This window comes from Rutidosis leptorrhynchoides, chromosome 7, assembly GCF_046630445.1.
Source record: "Rutidosis leptorrhynchoides isolate AG116_Rl617_1_P2 chromosome 7, CSIRO_AGI_Rlap_v1, whole genome shotgun sequence".
Taxonomy (NCBI): domain Eukaryota; kingdom Viridiplantae; phylum Streptophyta; class Magnoliopsida; order Asterales; family Asteraceae; genus Rutidosis; species Rutidosis leptorrhynchoides.
The window spans coordinates 187,071,596-187,093,996 of NC_092339.1; positions in this window are offsets into that span (position 1 = coordinate 187,071,596).

Consider the following 22,401-nt stretch of genomic DNA (forward strand, 5'->3'; position numbering starts at 1 on the left):
TATATAGTTAAACTTAGTGAGCTCCCTGTGGAATGAACCGGACTTACTAAAAACTACACTACTCTACGATTAGGTACACTGCCTATAAGTGTTGTAGCAAGGTTTAGGTATATCCCATTCTATAAATAAATAAATAACTTGTGTAAATTGTATCGTATTTAAAAGTATTTCATAGTAAAATATAATCTATTTCGTACTACACCTCGCACACATCAATAACTCTATTGGTATCACATTAATCTTAAACGTTTCGTCAACCAGTTTAATTTCTCGATTCTGACATATTTTATCTGCTGTAATTAATTTACCGTTTGCTAATTCGAGTAAAAATTTATTATCTAAAGGCGTTAATGGACAATTTAATTTGGCACAAAAATCTCTACTCATATAGCTTCTATCCACACCCGAATCAAATAAAACATAAGTTGGTTTATCGTCAATAAGAAACGTACACGTAACAAGCTCCGGGTCTTCCTGCACTTCAGCCGCATTAATATTAAAGACCCTTCCACGACTTTGACCATTATTATTCCCCTGGTTTGGACACATACTTTTGTAATTGCCCTTCTTCCCGCATCCGAAAGAAGTAATGTCGGAATTTTCTGTTCCTTTAACCCCTGGTCCGTAAACTTCACACTTCGCCACACCATCCCCCTTTCTATTACACTTGGTACATGATACTGAACATTAAGTAGTTGGATGATACCCTTCACACCTTTTGCACGGAATTTTCTGGTTTTTGATACCATTTTTATTATTGAAATGGTTGTTGTTGCGATTGTTATTGTTGTTGGGACGGTTGTTGTAGTTTTTGTGGTTGTTATTGTAGTTGTTGTTGGGATTGCAATTGTTGTTGTTGCGATTGATGTTGCGGTTGTTGTGATTGTTGTTGCGATTATGGTTGTGATTGTTGTTGTTATTGTATTGGTGACCCTTGTCATTGTTTTCTTCCCACTTTCTCTTGACTTGTTTCATTTTGGCCTCCTCGACCGCCTGCTCTTTAATCCTTCCCTCAATCTGGTTTATGAGTTTATGAGTCATTCGACTTGCCTTTTGCATTGATGTGGGCGTACTTGAACTCACATCCTCCTGAATCCTCTCTGGCAATCCTTTTATAAATGCATCGATCTGCTCTTCTTCATCTTCGAACACTCTTGGACACAATAGGCACAACTCCGTGAATCGTCGTCCGTATGTGGTAATATCGAATCCTTGCGTTCGTAATTCTCTAAGCTCTGTTTTGAGCTTATTGACTTCATTTCGGGGATGGTACTGCTCATTCATCAAGTGTTTATATGCTGACCACAGTAATGCATAAGCAGCATCTTATCCCACTTGTTCAAGATAGGTGTTCCACCATGTTAATGCAATACCTGTGAAGGTATGCGTGGCGTACTTTACCCTGTCTTCTTCGGCACATTTTCTTATAGCAAACACAGATTTGACCTTTTCAGTCCATCGTTTTAGTTCGACTGGTCCTTCAGTTCCATTGAATTCCAGAGGTTTACAGGCAGTGAAAGCCTTGTAAGAGCATCCTACACAGTTTCCTATGGAATTAACTCCACTGCTAGACCCTGAGTTATTGTTGTTGTTTTGCATTGCAGCCTGTACTGCGGCTATGTTTGTAGCAAGGAATGCACATAAATCTTCTTCGTTCATATTCAAGTTCTGTCGAGTAGTCGGTGCCATTTCCTTCAAAAATAGCCAAAAGAGTTAAGTTAATCATATAGAATATTAGGAGTAGTCAATAGTATTTCATAGCATAATATGAACTTATTTATAAAAGCCTTTTCTTCATATTAGCGTTTGATATGGCCGAAACGGACAGTTTTTATTCGTGCGGTGTCGTTGGGCCGCAGCGCGCCAGGAACAGCCACCCAGGGGGAGGTACTGTTTTAAATTTATATTTAGCAGGGCCTAAATCGTACTACTCCTTAGTATGAGTAAGGGAAGTATGACCTAGAGTCGTATTTTTGAGATTTCAGTAGAATCGAACCTATATTTAAGCCTAAGATAGTTAGGAAGGAGTAGTGGTAACTTAATTTTGGGATTTTCTAATTTATAAGACAGATAAAGTAAATGCAATAAAATTCATAATTCAGATAAGGTTAAAGTGCGTGCATACTATGACTTCATCAGTTATTCTGCCCAGATTATGGAATGCTGGCTCATGAATAGGCAGAGGCAATGTATTTATTACACTGGTCCTAAACGCCGCTGTCATAAGACATGTCACTGGGTATTGCATTAGGCTTAAAGATTCTGAATAGACAGCAACGTCCCTTACCCCCGACGCCCGTGCAGTCTGACTACATGCATACACGTTTAGACGGCTCATCCAATTGAGCGACTCGGTTGAGTGACGTATTAACATTCCACAATGGTCTAAACTTTCTTAAGTATAATAGAATACATGGTTTACCATATCTGAGAGACGTGATGTGTTTCAATGCTTTCGTTAATGATTGGTTTTAAAAGATAGTTAGGCCCTTAAAAGAGTTCAACCATAAAGAACACCATGGCCAAGTCAAGCTGACTTCCATGAACACGTTCGGTTATCCTAACGGTCCAATCCTTTATGTGTCTAAACAAACAGTTCCTTAATTAACTATGAATCCCTCAAGTGGGGTGCAATGCTTGAGATCGCGTTATGGTGTAGTGTACTAATCAACACTGACCGGGTTCCATGGCCTTACTTAGCAGAGGTACAGCTTACAACAACCACTGTGCTTCAGCATGCACGTACAAAGTTTATATGCTTGGTGACTACACTAGCATGGTCTAGGACCGACAATTTACTAAGGGTCTAGTCAGATGTTTCACTACGAAAGAGTCCTTAGTCGGAATCCAAAGCTTGATAGACTTACTACAACCGGTGTGCCTCAGTCGATCATATGTTGTATCCAACAGACTTCACTTACCAAGGGGTGACACAGATAGTGTTCTCTAAATCAGGGTTCGCGACTTCCCAATAACAGAGCCAATAACTACGTTCTATTAGCTGGAAAAGCGATTGAGTTTAAAGCATAATCGGAAAGTATTTCAACAGCATACACAGACCATAATATTATTTCGGCATTATAACTGCTTACATCATAGCATACACTAAAGATAACTACTCGCTAATCATGGCAACAATATCATATAACATAATGATAGAAGACATTATATAAAGATAAGGGATAGAAGTACCAGTAGATAAAACGATTTCTGAATACAAAAGTGACAACTTCAAGACTCCAGACCGCTCCTAATATAATCTTCGGCGTTCTTCTCCGGGTACTAGGTTTCCCGAACGGAGTCGAATGCCTTGAGAGTATGACTAATATTGTACAAGAGAGAGAAAGAAATGAATTGAAGTTTGTGTTGGAATGAATGACAAAGACCCTTTAAATAAATAAGATTTCAGGCCGTTTTTGGAGGCCGTTTGCTAAGGCAAGCCGTTTATCGAGCCCATTTGATCTGACCATTTGGCAGGCTGTTTGCCATACTGGCAGGCCGTTTGGCAAGCCATATGGCAGGCCGTTTGCTGGCCTGGTCAGCCTGATTTCCCTGGATCATAACTTGATTTCTTGTCTTTCACCGTTTTCGCTCTAGAATCTTCGTTTTAGATCTCCGATTCTCTTGATTCTTTTTGCACCGTCTTCGTAATTACTTGTTATTCAATTCTAACCGACGAAGTGGGTATTTTGTCGACAAAGTTAGAATCTTTCTTGTTTTTGGGCCTTTATACTGGGGTAAAAACGTGACTTTTTAGCCGATATGAAATATCCCACACTTAGACTTTGCTTGTCCTCGAGCAAACTCTCATTTCCTTAAGAATCTTTTTGGTGTTTCTTTTCTAATAGCCTAAGAGGTTTGCTTTTATTATAACAGCAAAAAGATAAGGTGAGTCATCTATGTTATGATTGAAACTATCTCTGCAAGCATGCGAGGAGGTTACATGACATAGGCTAGCTTTCACGGGTCACTCAAATCACTCAAGTGTTTAGGGTTCCCTTTAGATCTAAGAAATGAATACACTCATAGCCAGTCATGCTGCACCCATCGTCATAGGCTTGATAAAGACTCAAATCCTTGCTGCTAATGCGAGAACGGTAGTAATTTCAGCTTGTAGGTCATTTGTCAATGATGGAGAAGGAATTTTGGAGTGGCAGTGAAGTTGTTTTTGAGGGGTGAGATAAAAGGGTAATGTAGTCTTTATACAGACTCTTATTCGGATAGATAGGAGTGCTAAAGTATTTTGAGAAGCACTTTTGAACTTTTCTTCATTTGATAATCATTTTCGTTCAAGTTCTCTTCAGCATTTCTCTTATTAAGTTCCGCTCTTTTCCAGAACTTTGAATATATATATATATATATATATATATATATATATATATATATATATATATATATATATCTTTTTTTGGAGACTTCATCTCGAGAAACTTTTTGCCGGTAAACGTTTTCAAGACCTTTGCCATGATACTTGAGAGGTTTATAACATCGGGTTTTCGGAAGGAATCTCGTTTTCTGGATTTTTTGAGTAAACATGATATGGATGTGGTGGTGGAGTAGAAGTAGTGAAGGTGCAGAAGGCTTATATTTGACAAATGACTAGCTCTTTTGATTACAACCGAATCACGTTGCGCTGCTTGGAGATGCAGAACTAAAGCAAGTTCTGATTCTGAGCACAGACATCGGCACTCTTAACGGAAAATAGTGAAGCATTAAAGATGAATGCTGGTCATGTTTGGGGTGCCTCACCATAATCAATTTAGGTCGATAATGCCTTAGTCATGCAATGCTCTATTAGAGATTTGGTTCAACCTAACAAGATTTCCACCTTACTTAAGCCTTATTTTTATTGACAAATGTTTTAGGTTTTAAAAAAATACTTTTTCGAAAAGGCTTTCTTTTGCAAAAATTTTGAAATTTGGCTTAAGGACTTGGAATCTTCGTAATGGGTTATTTTAATATAGCATAAAAAGATTATACCAACATCCCACACTAAGACGAACATTGTCCTCAATGTTCCTAGTGTATCCCACACTTAGGAGTTTTAGTTGAAGATTTGGAAATATTTGTCTAGTGTTTTAATTGGGTGTTATCCCACACTTAGTGGTAAGCTAGCATGTGGCATAGTTTGAACCTTGAGCTAGTAGCGAAAAGAAAGAAATACCCCTAGCAGATGTGGCTGGCTTCCAATCCTTGCGTCTTTTATAGATCGACTCATTTGTCATTCTTTATTCTTCTACTCTACTTTATTGCACGGGTTGCCTCCCGAGAAGCGCTTTTGTTTAAGGTCGTTGGCTCAACCGTAGTGATGCTTTTAAAAAGCAAACATTCCTCGCTAATGGTTATGATCTTGGTCTTCTCAAGGAAATGTGAGTCTTGGCGGGTAAATCCTGAGAAAGTGCCAAATAAATAGTGGTAGAAGATCCGGTACTTCTCTTGAAGATCTTCTGAATCATAAGTAGTGCGCAGTTTCGGCTCTTGAAAAGTCTTGAAGTCCGATGAGAATATGATCTACAGCTCAGCTGGTTGACCCATGAATTTGAATTATAGAAGCAGTGCTGGTGGTAATTGTTTCTATGATGGGATGCTCATTTCGGAGGTCTTCAAATAATGTTAGAAACTGTATCTTTAGAATCTCGATGTCTTCGGAACGGTGATCTCCACAGTAAGAGTCTTTTGCACATATTTGTTAAAAGATGAAGCTGAAAAGAAGTGAACTGCAATCCTGATCCGAGCATTAATGTCATCGTCTTTGAGTATATCTCCCGACATCCAGCTTTAAATGTGAAATTTGGATCTGTGGATTCGTGGAAGATACGTGATATCTTCTTTGTAACATAGGTGGCAATGTTGACTCGATCTGGTTCAAGATGAGAGAACGGATTGTTTCGTCTTACTTCCTCCGTAACAGCGTCTCATAACTCTTTGATAATCAGATCAGCATGGTGATCAATTGTTACATAAATCACTAGTCTGTCGGGTGTGCTTTCGAAATTATCTCTTTCCAATAGAGCGAAAAAGCTGTGAATATCCTTGATCATTTGTAAATCAGAGTGATAAGTCGGGTGTCCGGTGGAGAGATCCATATGTTTCCGGATGAGAGTCAGTAGTGCTCATTGGTTTTGTGAGAACGGAAGTGCAGATCCAGCTAAGGCGTTATAAACCTTAAAGTAAATGATCTTCTGATCTCGACATAATCTTGTCTCAAGAATAGTGCGAACCACTGAATTGTGCTCTCGTTGCCTTTCTTCTTGGTAGATATGATCGTGAAGAGAATTGATAAAGTCTTGAATGCGTTCTTCTAGGATTTCAACATCATTGTCTTCTCTTCAGAGATAGAGGTTATGTTCTTCTCGGATAGCCATAATTTGTTCTGTTAAGCGTAGCGAAAAATCAATGGTTGATTTTCGGATGGCTTCGAGAATATCTTCAAATTCATCGGTATCATTAATGAAGGTTATCATGTTTGTGTGTGTGGATATAACCGGAATCTGATCTGAAGAAGAGTCCGACTCCCCTTTATCTAGTCCAGTTGGAGAGTGTGAGTTATTCAGAATGTCTTCATGTTGCTCTACCTCATCATCATCGGTATCTTGTTCTTCTGAGGATGCATCTGATGAACGGGTTTCTTCAGTATTCTAATTCTCCACTTTGATACTTGCAGGATCAATTTCTATATCCTTAACCTCACCCTTGTCGGTCTTCTTCTTGAAGCGAATGATTAAACTGAGATCTTCTGTCTCAAGCCTCATTATTTCTTCATGACGCTTAATGCTTGGAGCGGGTATTGTCGCAGTTTCTTTTACGTCTTCCATTTCCTCTTCCTCTTCAGATTCCTCTTCTTCCTCTATTTTTTCGCTGGGATCCTCTTCTTCCATTTATGGGTCTTCTACAGACTGTGATTCGACACCCATCTCGATATCATCGGCTGGTGGTGAAGACTAGTCATCGGAAGTGATCCGTCTGGTGGAAATAGCAAACATCTCTTCCTGTCCAGAAAGATCGGTTGGTCAGTCAATTTTGAAGGTAACGCTCTCCCTATGTGATCGTAAGATCAAAGTTTGATTGTACACATCAATGACAGTCCTAGCCGTATTCATGAAAGGTCTTCCTAACACTACTGCTGTGTGTAGGTCTTCTTTAATATCCATTACTACAAAATCCGCAGGATACAAGAATTTGTCGACTTGCACCAAGACATTCTCAACTATGCCCTTTGGATATCGAATTGTGTGATCGGCAAGTTTGATTGTCATTTTAGTTGGTGACAAGTCTCCTAACTCTAATCTCTTATAGAGAGAGTAGGGGATTAGGTTGATACTTGCTCCTAAATCTGCTAGCGCATGAATTGTTCCAGATTGGTAGATTGAAAACGGAAAAACGAATCAGCCCGTATCTCCTAGCTTTGGTGGTAGAGAGTTTCTGAGTAATGCAGAGCATTCTTCACTCAGTGGAATTTTGTTAGAATCTGGTATCATTTCCTTTGTAGAGAGAAGCCTTCGGATGTATCTCTTCTGGTTAGGAACTTTGGACATAGTGTCCAGGAATCTTCCATCAAGTTTGAAGGAATCAAGCTTGGATGGTTCTTCTTGTAGCCTCCCAGGATAGGGTGCACGAACTGGAGTTTCTGGGGTCAGCTTCTGAGTATATGTTGATTTGTTCTTGAGCCTGTCTGACCTTCTCCGTGGTTCTTCCTCTGGGATTACGGAATCCATTTGCTTTGCTTCTTCTATGTGGGGATTTTTGATAGTATTACTTGGTAACTGATGTTTTAGCAGAGTAGTATATAAAATAGCTTATTTTTACAGAAAATACTATTAAATACGATACAATTTTACACAAGATATTTATTTATTTATAGAATGGATATACTTAAACCTTGCTACAACACTTATAGGTAGTGTACCTAATCGTACAGTAGTGTAGTTTTTAGTAAGTCCGGTTCGTTCCACGGGGAATCTTTTTAAACAAAGCTTAACGCTATATTAGTTTACTTTTATAAAAATACAAATATAAGTAATATTATTATTATAAAGGGAGGTTTTTATCATTTAATGACCGGTTTGTCGATTTTAAAACTTTAGTCGCAGTTAAAACCAAATGTAAAATATTAAAAATAAATACAAGACTTAAATTAAAGCATAAAGTAAATAACGATAATGAAATTGCGAATAATAAACTTACGATAATTAAAAAGTACGATAATTAAAAGTGCAATTAAATACAATAACAATAAAAATGCGATAATTAGAAGTGCAATTAAATATAAAATAAAGGAAATTAAATATGAAATAAAAGAATTATGCTTATTTAAACTTCCGTAATCATGATGTTTGACGTGTTGATTTTAGTTTTATGCCCATGGGTTAATTGTCCTTTGTCCTGGATTATTTAATATGTCCGTCTGGTTTTTGTCCATAACAGTCCATCAGTCATAAATATAAAGTGCGAGTGTCCTCGTCAAATTATCCTTATACCCGAAGTTAAATATTCCAACTAATTGGGGACTTAAACTGTAACAAGATTTTAATACTTTGTTTAATAATTACACCAGGATGTCGACTGAGTGTAACCCAAGGTTTTAATATTTTGTTATCAATTATACCAAGTGTCCTTGTACATAATTTCACCCCTGTTTTAATTATTCTAGTGGCTATTAATCCATTCCCGTGTCCGGTTAAATGAACGATTATTCGTACATATAAATACCCCGCCCATCGTGTCCGATTGAGTGTATATGGTAATTTATAGGGACGCCCAATTGTAAATCTTTATATTAACATTAACAAACTATCATTTAGTTAAACAAATATAAAGCCCATTAATAGCTCATAGTCTAATTTCCACAAGTGTCGTTCTTTTGTCCAAACCCCAATTATGGTACAAAGCCCAATTACCCAATTTTAGTAATTAGCCCAACATCATGATTACTTCGTTTTAAATAAGCATAATAATAACTTAGCTACTAGACATTAATGTAAAAAGGTTGAACATAACTTACAATGATTAAAAATAGCGTAGCGTTACACGGACAGAATTTCTACTTACACCCTTACAATATTCGCTAACATACACTTATTATTAGAATTATAATTAAAATTAAAATATAAATTATAAATATATATATATATTTTACGTATGAATGAGGAGAAGAAAAATATGATGATTACGATCAGAATGCGCGAGCTTTATAGGGAGTTTCTGAAATTGGGGCTCCGCGACTCGCGGCGTTTTTGGCCTTCAAACTCCGCGAGTCGCGGAGTTTACTTTTACAGCTCACACAAGCTTGGCTCTTTGTTTACCGACAGTTTTAAATATAAATATAATATATTAAATAATTATAAGAATTATTTAAATATTATATTATATTTATGTGCATAGTTGACTTGTAATTTTTAGTCCGTTGCGTCGAGCGTTGAGAGTTGACTCTGTTCCCGGTTCCGGATTTTCGAACGTCCTTGCGTACAATTTAATATCTTGTACTTTGCGTTTTGAATCTTGTACTCTTGTAATTTCGAGACGTTTCTTATCAATAATTGGAACCTCTTTGATTGTCTTTTGTACTTTTGAGCTTTTTGGTAGTTTGCGTTTTCAATTCGTCGAATCTGTCTTTTGTCTTCACCTTTTATTATTTAAACGAATATCACTTGTAAATAGAACAATTGCAATTAAAAGCTTGTCTTTCTTGAGGAATAATGCTATGAAATATATGTTCGTTTTTAGCATTATCAAATATTCCCACACTTAAGCGTTGCTTGTCCTCAAGCAATATTGTCTTGAAATACTAGAATCACTTCTTTATTCTTCACACTTTGTACATCAGTGATTTTCTATACGGCGGTATAAACAATGGTAGTAACGATATGGTTTAAAGTCCCACATGACTATAAAAATTTAGATCCATTAAGGAAATTGGATCTTTATGAAAACATTTGATCTTTTGAAAATTAAATCTAGTTTTTACCCTAGATAAGTTTTCCGGAATAACCCTTTACCGGTGTTTGCAAAATATTTTTGTGGTTTTGGTGGGTTTCAGATTTGAAAATTTTAGCTCAAAACTTGCGGTTTTGTGTCACCCACTTGCTAACCTTGTATTAGGAAAGCAACACATCCAGTTTACTTGTCTCGTATATTACCTTTCGGTAAACTACCGTCCGGTTGTAAAGGAAAGCGTTGAACAAGCAACTGTTAAGGCAATGTCCCCTGACATGCTTTTAATTATGGTCTATAACGTGTCGGACGCAATTACTATCCTTGGTAGGAGCAATAGTAAAGCTCACCCTTATAATTTTTCGGTCTGGCACAAGGTCCTGTCTTTGACCACTATGCAACCACCGTTCTTACGGTTGACACCCGTTTTAGTTCAGGTGACCTAATGAATTCCAGGTGAATTCCTAGGATTTTACGTTCAATGGTAATGAACGCTTTGAAAATAGGGTTTTCAGAAAACAAATCGGTTTGTAATTTTGATCAAAATATTTTCTCGTTCAAGCTCGAGTTTAGATATCATTGAATTCCATGAGTTTGAATTCTCAATCTTTAAGGTCAATCTCTAGGATTGAGTAATATCAGGCTTAAAAGCTGATTTTTTTAATCTTTAAGGAGATTATCCTTTCTGGGGATCTGATTCATTAGTCTTATCCAGCTAATTTGCATGGTGCCCCCCCATTTTATGAGATAAATCCTTCTCATGGTTAGGATAAATCTGACCACTTGGCGACCTATTTAATGCTGAGGTCCGTGAATTTCCTGCTAATTTTAGTGATGACTTTTCTAGATTTATCGTCAACCTACAGCTGGTCTGGACGACAACTTCATGACCTAAATCAAGAAGCGCGTTTCTTTTTCGGAAGACTTTACTTCCTTTTAATGATGGAATTGATTCATCGTGTAGATCCATCTCTTCTTTTCTTTCATCGGGTAAAACAGTTTAGTTTAGTCCAAAGCAAAAGTATTTTCAGTTATTTGTTACAGATATATGTGACATATGTTTAAGATAACTTGGTAAATTTTCCCACACTTGGTTTTTATTTTCCTTTTTATCGTCCTCTATTCCATTTTAAATGAATTTTAACACTTTGGTTTGTTTCTCAATTTATGTCCTTTCCGAGGTAACAATAATTTCGGTGTTAAAACCTAGTTTTATCGTTCATAAATATGTATAAACATGATTTTGAGTTCATTTAATTGAAAATTTTGAAAATTTTTACTAGAATTGGGTAGTCAATATATAAGACTAGGGCTGTTCTTTATTATCAGAGAGCACTAGATTCTAATACAACTACTGCTTTACTAGTATTTTTAATGGTAACCAAGTGTATAAAGTAAAAAAATTTAAAAATCTGAAAGAATTTAACCCCTTCCCACACTTAAGATCTTGCAATGCCCTCATTTGCAGGAAATCAGTAATAATTTAAATTATTGAGGGTGATTTGTGTGAAAATGATTAAATTTTTACCAAAGTTTCCAAATATATTGGCGTTTGTTTGCTGAATGATAAATGGTGCACATCATTTGTTCATTCCGTCTTGTTGTTATTTCACATATATTTTGCATCTTGTCGTCAAAATTAGTTGCTTTTGCTGAACTTAATGCCAGTCTTTGAAAATGCGTTGTTTTACCCTGTTGTGTACATAAGATAAACTGCAAACATATATACATATTTTTGAAGTTTGGTATATTACCCCACATTCAAAAATTATTAAAATCTAAGAATAAAAGTTAGAAAATTATAAAAGCTATTGCAATATTAACATAAGTATTAAATGTATTAACATTACAAATTACAAAATAAATAAAACTAAGTAGACTAGGGATGATACTGGTACCAATAGGGGTTCCAGGCATAACCATAGGTGCTATAGAATGCTTCGGCAGGGTTATACGTAGGATACGGTGGTTGCATCTCTATAGACCAGGGAGGGAAGATGGGTTTCGGTGTAGGAATATAGTTTCTACCTATATGTTGGCAATGAGCTATGATTTGGTTCTGATGAACTTGCCAATCTTCAAATGCTCTCTGTCTAGCATTTTCGTACTCCTGAGAAGCTATAAACCTTTGCATTTCTTGCATCTCATTCCCCCCTCCTACATTACCTTGCTGTTGGTTTCTCTCAACCTGTGGATGTCTACCATGGTATTGTATTGCGGCGTTATTTCGCCTCTTCAAAACTTTCGCACCATGGTATACATTTAAACCTATAGTATCGCGGGGTTCCGGTTCTTCTACTAATAATCCCCCCCGACTTATATCCACACCGAGATATTCAGCAATCAAAGTAATAAAAATACCACCTCCTATTATGCTATGCGGTCTCATCCCCCGAACCATAGCTGATAAATAATAACCCACACAATACGGTATACTTACAGCGCTTTGTGGGTCTCGAATACACATATGGTAAAACAAATCCTGTTCATTTACCTTTTTCTTGTTCTTACCCCTTTGTGTAATCGAATTAGCTAAAAACCTATGAATCACTCTTAATTCGGCTCTATCTATATCCAAATAAGAGTAATTTCCCCCTTTGAAACGGTGATGGCTTGTCATTTGACTCCACACACCGTGTGTATCAAAATTTTCATCTATCTTTCTACCGTTTAGTATCAACCCTCTACAATCGGCAGATGCTAACTCCTCAGGCGTATATATACGTAAAGCCTGAGCCATGTCCAGTAAAGACATGTGGCGCATCGAACCGCCTAACAAAAATCTAATAAAAGAACAATCGGTTAAACTAGCTACCCGATCATTCAACTCTATACTGCATAACAATTCTTCACACCATACTTTATATACAGGTCTACGCATGGTGAATAAACGTACCCAGTCATTAAAAGTAGAATTACCATACCTCTGTACAAGTAATTCCCTAATTGGCCCGGCCAATTCTACAGCTTCTAAGGGTCCCCATTCTATGACCCTCGGTACCTTAACAACCTTAGAATGAAGAGTATGCAAACCCCTTTGATATTTTGGATAATCTATCCAAAGTTTGTCAAATCTCAGGTTCGGGTGCAACTGTCATAACCCGACCTTAACCATAAGGACGAATACAATAACATATGATTTCATCGCGAGGTATTGACCTCTATATGCGACATTTTTCAAAAACTGCATTCGTTTTTACAATACAAACCATAGCTTTTATTACAAATACAAGGTTTAAACAACTTAATAATGATTATCGTTTAGCGATAATCTTAGACTTACAAACTTTACATGTGATAATAACAATACGACCTCCAACATATTTTACATTACAAATCCTCCGATATGCAGTTTAATTTTTGACACAAATATACATACTCAAGATCTTGCTTAAATTCAACATGTTGCAGCGGAAGCTTTTAGTTATCACCTGAGAATAAACATGCTTAAAACGTCAACATAAAGTTGGTGAGATATAGGTTTAATGCCGGCAGCGTTATAAATATAGACCACAAGATTTCATATATAAACGTTTTAATAAAAATATTCTAAGTTGTTGAGCACTTGATAACCATACTTAACATTTAATCAACGTCGCATATTCCCTTTATTATGAAATCTTACTACACCGTACCAAGTGTAGTTACCGAAACGAAGTACTGTGCAACCGTTGAATACTGGTCGTCCAGTCCGGTTGGGGTTGTCAGGCCCGATAGATCTATCAACAGGATTCGCGTTTACAATACCTCATGTAAATAATAGTTACCAAGTTACAGGGAAGTATGCCAGTGGTAAAACTCAACGTAGAATATATATTTTTAATCACTTGTTTCCATAACGTAAATCATAAAATGCATGTATTCTCATCCCGAAATATTTAGAGTTTAAAAGTGGGACTATATACTCACCTTTTCCTTGAAGGTATTTAACTCAACTTGGTCTCCGATAGATATCACGAACCTAACCATATATATAATATATCAACATATTTTCTTTTCAAGTAATCGTTACATATATATATATATATATATATATATATATATATATATATATATATATATATATATATAGATATATATATATATATACTTATAATACTTTTAATATTTTCTTAGTCCGTAGTTAGCAGTCTGTTGTTAATGGTCCATAATTAGTTGCTCAATAAAATAAATAAAGACCCCATCGTATTCGTATTGATCAGAATTAATCTCGACCCATGGTACCATGTTGTCAAATGACGTGTTGCGTACATAAAGTACCGTGTTGTCAGATGACGTGTTGCGTACAATCATGAGGTCTTATGATTAATCTTCTCGTGTTGTTTACGGGTGGTCCTGGAATATATAAAATCAAATCATAAGTAAATATATATTAAATATTATGTTAATTAGCCAAGATATGATTAATCCGATTTTGTCATAATATGATATATTACAGGTTTTGAAGTGTTTTAAAAATCAAATTAGAAGGATCTATTTAGTTTGCGAACAGGTTTGAAATCATTCAAACTATGTTCTTGTTGTTAAAAATTTTATAACACAAAATAAGATAGCTATATAAATATGAATCAAATAAGATTATGAATAAGGTTACTACCTCAAGTTACTTGGATAAAGCTACTGGAAAAGATAGAAAATAATCTTGATCAAACTTTCTTATGATGATTATAGGTTGTTCATGAAGCTAGTTCTTCATGAGTATTTGCTGAGATTGTGAAGAACACTTAGAGTTCCTAAGAGTGTGTTTTTGTTTGGTTAGAGAAAGATGGTTGTAAGAATGAAATGAAAAACCAAGGTGATGGTGATACTTATAGGACAGTCTGGTTGTTGAGGGAACAAGGACAAATTATTGTGTTGAATTTTTGAGTAATAATGTATGCTAGCTTACAAATAAGATTCTCTCTTATCTAGGGCAGATCTAAAGCTGATAAGGATATTGATTTGATGTGTATTTACCAATAGTAAATACGTATGGATGATGGGTATGATACGGTAAAAGAAGCTCAAAATCGGGCTTTTATTTTGGGTCCAACCGGGCCAAAAATAAAATTTTAAGACATTTTTAATAAAGCAATGTTAGCCCAAAAAAAAATTTCCAAGCTGACCTTGGACCCCGCCAGGGGTTGCCACCCCTTGGACCCCGCTTATCGGGGGCGCTGCCCCCGAACCCCCGTCATAATCAAGATAAGTTCAAACAAGTGTGCACTCCACACTTCCCCAAACTTGTTCGATATTTATCAAGATTATTTTGGTTACAAATTAATCCCATTACACTTAAATCATATTGGTGACATAAATCACAACATATTATAGATTGTAAGTATATATGTCAAAGAACGTTACATATAGTTATCGTTTTGAAAACTTAAGTTAGTGGTCTCAAAGTATACTTATAACTCATTGTTGTTAGTTCACAATGAAATGTTAAACCATCCTTAAATCATGTTAAATATGTATAGATATGTACATATACATAATCGTATAATTATCGTGTGTTATATAGTTCGTGATATCATCGGTCAAATTGGACGGTCAAACGTTGTGTAAAACTCTTTTCAAAAATATAAGTCTCAACAGTTTGGATTGCTTATCATGTTGGTAAGGTTTAATTTATGTAAATATTAATCTCATAAGTATAGAACGATCGGAAAATTCCGGGTCGTTACAGCAACTCTTCCAAGTGCATATCAGAAAATGTCATGACTGGATGCGGTATATCCTGCTTGTATTAGTTATCCACCTCCTGTTGTTCCGCATTCTCAGCAGGAGCATTGCGAGCTTGGGATGAAGATTCACCCATTTCAGTCTGCAAAACACATCAAACACAATTTTTGTGCATCCAAATATGCATTAGTGTCAGCAAAATCATCAATCAAAATAATTACAATGACATGATCAATTTATATCAAACTTAAGCTCATTTTCACATTTTTATCAAATCTACACTTTTTCAAATAAGCATATACGAAAATGTTCGCCAAGTTCATAAGCATTCAACTCAAATAACATGTCAAAATAATCATTACTAGCAATTAAACAAGTTTCAAATGGCATTATCTCTCAAAAATCAAGTTCATGAATTTTAGACTTGAAAAAGTCCACTTTAATTCTCAAAATCATGTTTAGGCTCAAAGTTTGGATCATTTAACTACCTAAACATGTTACACTACTTAATTTAGCAACAATTCATGACAAAAATCGGCCATAACCTGTTTATATCAAAAAGCCCCAAATTTGCTCAAGAACACAAACCCTAGATTACTCAAATTTTGAAGTTTAAGGCTTCTAATCTTGTTAAATAGCATCAATCTAGGTTATACAAGCATAATACATAAACAATTTAAGCCTAATTACACTAAAAAGCATCAAAATCAAATTGGGGAAAAAATTGCTCAAGAACACTAATTTCGGATTAAATGGTGTTTAGGTGTAGAAATTTACCGTTTTTCTTGAGTAAATCCTAGATAGCATCCTTCTCAACATGATTTTAGTAAAAGATTTGGTGATTAACGGTTAAAAATTGTGATTTTGGGGGTGTTTTTGGGTGTTTTTTCGGAGTATTTCGCAGTATTTTTTTGGTTTGAGGGTGTGGACTGATCAGTTGCAGCTCTTTTTATTTTTTTCTGTATTTCGGTCCTCCCGCGACTCGCGGTGTTTGGACCCTTCAAACTCCGCGAGTCGCGGAGTTTGGTATATTTTTTTTTATATAATCTTTAACTTATAAAACAATTAAGTAATTAATTTTAAAATTTTGTTTCCCTTGTTATTTAGGACGAGGTCGTTTCGGATCGATGTCCTAGTCCATCTCTCGACAAAATTTTAAAATTTTTCTTTTTGTAGCGATTGTTTTAAAAGCTAAGATTTTTGGGTTTTTTTTATTGTTTTTGGCATACTTTAATTCAATAAGATTAAAAATAATGATAATAAAAGTTCTCTTCCCTCCCTCGGGTAAAGCAATTTCGGTTCAAAGACCTAGTCTTCAACTTACGACGAATTTTAAAAATCATATTTTTAACTTAATGAGATAAAGTAAAAATTTTTTTTTTTAAATTCACACAATTTAATTATAAAATTCAAAATTAATATTAAAAATTCACACCAAACTTACAATTTAAAATGCATTAAATTAAAAATTCATATTTTTTAAAAATTAAAAATTCACACCAAACTTAATTTAAAAATTCATATTATAAATTCACACCAAACTTATATTAATTTTTCAAATATTTACAATTTTAAATATATTGTTTTTACAAAGTTTACAATATTAATTTAAGATTTAAATATTAATTTTAAAAACATGGTAAAAATAAAATTAAAAATCTTTTTGGATTTTTATCCCACTTTAATCAATCAAATATTATCAAAAATATGCGCCCCTCTTTTCGGTAAAGTAATTTCGGTTCCAAGACCTAATTTAACTCATGACGAATTTTTGAAATATTTTGGGTTGATTGATTAAAGATATTTATACCTTAAGAATAAACGTTAAATTTCGCAGTGATGTAATAAATTTTTGAATGATATCAATAATTTCGGTCGCCAAACCTAATTTTATTCAATACCAATTTAATACTTTTTAGCGAACAAATTAGCGTTTATTATCAAAAGGTTAAAAAAAATAAAATAAAAACTGTACAGACTTACCTGTGAAATAGATTTCTTAGTTATATGATCTATCCCATTCATAAGATAGTCGGTTTAATTGGTTTTCCATGGCTACATAGGCGTAACCTCGAGCATTCAGTGTCTTTTCTTCTAAACATATGAACGGTCCGTCTCTGCATAAAGTAACAAATTCGGTATTTGAATAAGTTTGATTATTTGAACATTTACCTCCATGTGACCATTTTCCGCATTTGTGACATCTTTCTAGGTGTCGTGCTCTTCTTTTTGCTGCGGATTTGATTTTCCTTTACCAAATTGTAACTTATTATCTTCGCATCTGGATTCTTTTCTAACTCCGTCCATTCTTTCTCTGATTACTGATACTAATTCACTCGGTAGTATGTCATTATTTCGTTTAGTGATCAAAGCGTGTAGCATTAGACCATGGTTTAGTTCACAGGCAGTCTTCATTTCCTAAAAAAAATAAAAATTCAGAATGGGGGGAGAAGACTAGTTCTTTAGGGTCTGCTAGGGAAAGACCATTCGGGTTCCATTTTCGAGAACTACACGAAAACAGATAATCTAACTCTAACAGAAATACATATTATCCTTTAAAGACTTGATTCTCCCCACACTTATTTAGCTGTGGTGTCGAAATTGTGATTAACTTCGTTGTCGACTTCCATCGGACCATGTATGTAATGTTTAACTCTGTGACCATTAACTTTAAATTCAATCCCATTTGAATTTATTAATTCTATCGTTCCGTATGGGAAAACTCTTTTGACTATGAATGGTCCAGACCATCTTGATTTCAATTTTCCAGGAAATAGCTTGAATCGTGAATTGAAAAGAAGAACTCTGTCTCCTTCTTTAAATTCTTTTGAACTTCTGATTCTTTTATCATGCCATTTCTTCGTTCTTTCCTTATAGATTAACGAATTTTCGTATGCTTCATGTCTTAATTATTCTAATTCATTTAGTTGACTTAATCGTAGACGTCCAGCTTCATGTAAATCAAGATTACATGTTTTCAAAGCCCAAAATGCTTTGTGTTCAATTTCTACTGGAAGATGACATGCTTTTCCATAAACAAGTCTAAAAGGTGTGGTTCCAATTGGAGTTTTGTAGGCTGTTCTAAAAGCCCAGAGTGCATCCTCCAATTTAATGGACCATTCCTTCGGATTTGATCCTACGGTTTTCTCTAGAATACGTTTTAAAGCTCGGTTGGTATTTTCAACTTGTCCACTTGTTTGTGGATGATATGCGGTGGAGATTTTATGAGTTACTCCATATCTTTTAAGAACTTTCTCAAGTTGATTATTACAGAAATGAGTACCCCGATCACTTATTAAAGCTTTCGGTGTTCCAAACCTTGCAAAAAGACGTTTTAAAAAGTTGACTACAATTCGTGCATCATTAGTTGGGAGAGCTTGTGCTTCCGCCCATTTCGATACATAATCAATGGCTACGAGTATATATAGAATATTATGAGATTTTGGAAATGGACCCATAAAGTCAATACCCCAAATGTCAAATACTTCACATACTTGGATGACATTTTGTGGCATTTCATCACGTTGACTTATTTTTCCGGCCCTTTGACAAGCATCACAGGATTTGCAAAGAAGGTGTGCATCTTTGTAAATTGTAGGCCAATAGAATCCAGCATCATAAACTTTTCTTGCTGTTAGTTGAGGCCCATAATGCCCTCCTGTTGGTCCTGTGTGACAATGGTTTAAAATTTTACTAGCTTCATCTCCAAATACACATCGGCGTATTATTCCATCTGGACAACTTTTAAACAGATGTGGATCTTCCCAAAAATAGTGTTTTATATCACTGAAGAATTTCTTTCGTCTTTGGTACGATAATCCTTTTTCAAGGAATCCACATACTAAATAGTTTGCATAGTCTGCAAACCATGGAATTTCTTTATAATCTATCTTCAATAGATATTCATCAGGAAAGTTGTCTTGTATGGCTGATTCATTTAGAACTTCTAATTCGGGATTTTCAAGACGAGAAAGATGATCAGCGGCGAGATTTTCTGCTCCTCTTTTATCTCGGATTTCAATATCAAACTCTTGTAAGAGTAAGATCCAACGGATTAATCTTGGTTTAGCATCTTGTTTTGAAAATAGGTATCTAAGAGCAGAATGGTCGGTATAGACCACCGTTTTTGCTAGAACGAGATATGATCGAAATTTGTCAAAAGCAAAGACAATAGCAAGGAGTTCTTTTTCAGTAGTTGTATAGTTCGTTTGTGCTCCTTGTAACGTCTTACTAGCATAATATATAGGTTGAAATCGTTTTTCAATCCTTTGTCCTAAAACGGCTCCCATTGCAAAATCACTTGCATCGCACATTAGTTCAAATGGTAGATTCCAATTTGGTGTTATCATGATCGGCGCATTAGTGAGTTTTTCTTTAAGAATATTAAAAGATTTGATACACTCATCTGAAAAGATGAATGGAGCATCCTTTTCTAGGAGTTTATTCATAGGAGTGGCAATTTTTGAAAAATCTTTTATGAAACGTCGGTAAAAACCGGCATGCCCTAGAAAACTCCTAACTCCTCTAACATTGGTGGGATGTGGAAGTTTAGCAATTACATCTACTTTAGCTCTATCCACTTCAATTCCTTCTTTTGAAATTTTATGTCCAAGAACGATGCCTTCTTTAACCATGAAATGGCATTTCTCCCAATTAAGAACTAGATTTGATTGTTCGCATCTAATTAGCATTCGTTCCAGATTAACTAGACATGATTTAAATGTATCACCGAAGACTGAAAAGTCATCCATGAATACTTCCATGCATTCTTCTATCATGTCGTGAAAAATCGCCATCATACACCTTTGAAAGGTTGCAGGGGCGTTGCAAAGTCCAAATGGCATGCGTTTGTAAGCAAAAGTACCATAAGGGCACGTGAATGTGGTTTTCTCTTGATCTTCGGGTGCTATTGGAATTTGAAAATATCCGGAAAATCCATCTAGAAAACAATAGTAACTATTTCCGGCTAATCTTTCCAACATTTGATCTATGAAAGGTAAGGGAAAGTGATCTTTTCTGGTGGAGTCATTTAATTTTCTATAATCATTACACACACGCCATCCTGTTACGGTTCTAGTAGGAATAAGCTCATTTTTCTCATTTGTAATGACAGTCATGCCACCCTTCTTAGGCACGCATTGAACTGGGCTTACCCATGGACTATCAGAAATTGGATAAATTAAACCTGCATCTAGCAGTTTAATAATCTCTTTCTTAACTACATCTTGCATATTAGGATTTAGTCTTCGTTGGCGTTGCACATACATTTTATGACCTTCTTCCATAAGGATTTTATGTGTGCAATACGAAGGACTTATTCCTTTAATATCATGAATCTTCCATGCAATGGCTGGTTTATGAGCTTTCAACACAGAAATGAGTTGTGATTTCTCATTTTCAGTAAGAGAAGACGATATTATTACAGGTAATTCAGATTCACCATGTAAATAAGCGTATTCCAAATGGTTTGGAAGTGGCTTTAACTCTAATTTCGGAGGTTCTTCTATCGATGATTTATATCGATATTTGTCTTCTTCTTTTAGCATTTGAATTTCTTCTGTTGTTGGTTCATATCCATTAGCTATAAGTGTAGCTAACATTTCAGCTTCATCAATTGGTTCATTACCTTCTCCTAAAGAACATTCTCCTGTTCCTTGTAATTCTGGAAATTCTTCTAATAATTCTGCATGTGCATCTATAGTTTGAATATAATAACATGTATCATCTGCAGATTGTGGTTGTTGCATTGCTCTATCAACTGAAAAGGTAACACTCTCATCCTCTATACTTAGGGTCAATTTCTTACCGAACACGTCTATCATTGCTTTAGCCGTGTTTAAGAATGGTCTTCCTAATATGAGAGGAACTTGAGAATCTTCTTCCATGTCCAGAACAACAAAATCTACTGGAAATACTAAAGTACCAACTTTAACTAGCATGTTCTCCATTATCCCTCTAGGATATTTTATTGATCTATCGGCTAGTTGTATGCTTATTCTGGTTGGTTTCAATTCTCCAAGGTCTAGTTTAGTGTATAGTGAATACGGCATTAGATTTATACTAGCACCTAAGTCTGCCAATGCTTCTATTGAACTAAGACTACCCAGAAAACATGGAATTGTGAAACTTCCTGGATCAGATAGTTTTTCTGGTATCTTATTCAACAGCACTGCTGAACAATTAGCATTCATAGTAACAGCCGAGAGTTCTTCCATTTGCTTTCTATTTGAAATTAGATCTTTCAAGAATTTAGAATATCTAGGCATTCCTGAAATCACATCAATGAAAGGAAGATTTACATTTATCTGTTTAAACATATCCAAGAATTTGGATTGCTCGGCTTCAAGTTTCTCTTTTTTCATTTTACTCGGGTAAGGAAGTGGTGGCTGGTATGGTTTAACATAAGGTTTATCCTTAACTGTGTTATCTTCATTAACCTTTTCAACTACCGGTTCTTTTTCCTTATCTTGATCAGGTTGTGGTTCTTGTGGAGTAGGAATAGCTTCATCAGAAGTTACAGGTATTTCAGGTGGTTTAAGTGTTGTACCACTTCTTGTGGTAATGGCTTTAGCTGTTTCATTCCGGGGGTTAGCATTTGTATCACTAGGTAGACTTCCCGGTTTTCTTTCACCTATTAACCTTGCTAGGTTACTCACTTCTTGTTCCAGATTTTGAATAGAAGCTTGTTGATTTCTAAATGCTTGAGCATTTTGTTCATTGGTTTTTTTTTGAGATGTGAAAAATTGAGTTTGAGTTTCAACTAGCTTCGTCATCATATCTTCTAAATTCAGCTTTTTATCATCGGTT